General features: G+C 62.6%; 1 protein-coding gene across 7 annotated transcripts in view; it reads left to right on the forward strand.

Moving 5' to 3' along the window:
• The first annotated feature begins 696 nt into the window (after positions 1 to 696).
• The window catches only part of Odad1 (outer dynein arm docking complex subunit 1), a 24,965-nt gene continuing 24,402 nt past the window's right edge, over positions 697 to 1,259 (forward strand). For 4 of the 7 annotated variants that reach the window (XM_048790613.1, XM_048790612.1, XM_015496616.2 and 1 more), the window contains exon 1: positions 970 to 1,197. The gene's annotated coding sequence lies outside the window, so the exon portion shown is untranslated. The other 3 variants (XM_048790609.1, XM_048790610.1, XM_048790611.1) reach the window with 3 other exon arrangements.

Here is a 1,259-nt window from a genome sequence, read left to right on the forward strand (position 1 = left end):
GGTCCCGCCCACTTCCGCCTCCCAATGCGCAGACGCGGTAGGTGGCCAAGGGCTTTTAGCGGCTTCTTTGGAAGCCGTTGGCCGCGCATGCGTAGCGAGTTTCTGCGAGGACCAAAGACAGCGGTGAGCGCTCGCCCCCGCCACAATTCCCGGCTTTGGCACCGCCTCCTTGCTAATGAAGTCTCAAAATAACGTGGCCTTAATCAGCCTGAGGCGCGTGTTTCTCCGACCGGCCCCAAAGGACCTCAGTCTAGCCCTAAAGCCTTCCAGACGTTTCTCTCTAGGATCTTTCAACTACTGCCTCTCCTTCCCGGAAACACAGTCCGCGGCTCACAGGCCCGCGACATTCCTCAGACCCTCACAACCCCAAGGTCCCCTCCCCACACTGACCGTCCTGACCTCCCAAGGGCCCTCCGGGTTCTAGCGCCTCCCGGGTAGCCCGCCCCTCCCTCGTTTTCGCAGGACGTTTGGCAGCCCCTCGCGGCTCCGCCCCTTAAGTACTCAGCTCCTCGGAACACCCTTAACGCCCCGCCCTTTCAATACTGCCCTGGCCCCGCCCACCGCAGGCCCTGGCCCCGCCCCCGCCCCGCCCTTTACAGGCCCCGGTCTTCCTTGTGGTCCCTGACAGCCCCACCTTTGACAAGTGCCGGTGCTCCTCCCCTCACCCACCCCGAAGCCCTGGACCTTCTCAGTCCCACTCCTCCCTGACTCTCCCAGCCCAGCCCTCGCAGGCCCTGAAGCCGTCAGTCTAAGCCCCGGGGAGCCCCACAAGTGGCTCACTCACCACCTCCTCCGCTCCTCCGCCCTTCCTCCCCACCTAGATTCTACGCCGCTACCTTGGTCCCTCCCAGGACGCTGTCCTCTGGCCTCATTGGTCCCTTATCTCCCCAGTAACCAGATCACAACAGTGATCACAACAGTGAGCTTAGAGCACTAAGGACACAGGTCGGGCACTCCAGCAGGTAGGGCTGGGGCCTTATATCCTGACCCCACCGCCGACCCGGGCTCCCCCTCCTTTGACCATGCAGCTCTGTCCTCGGAGATACGGAGAGCTCACGGGACCTGTCCCCTTGTGCTAGTGAGCCCCGGCACGCAAGTCCAAGAATGTGAGAGATGGGGAGGTCAGGAGTGGTGTGGGGTCCCAGCCTGAGAGATATACCCATCCGGTCCCTGGGAGGAACTGAGACTCAGAGAAAGGTCAGAGCGGTTCTAGTGTCTTCCTCTTCCAAATCCCAGTCCCTAGCAATTCGCCCCCCCCC

This window comes from Marmota marmota, unplaced genomic scaffold, assembly GCF_001458135.2.
Source record: "Marmota marmota marmota unplaced genomic scaffold, marMar, whole genome shotgun sequence".
NCBI classification, from domain to species: domain Eukaryota; kingdom Metazoa; phylum Chordata; class Mammalia; order Rodentia; family Sciuridae; genus Marmota; species Marmota marmota.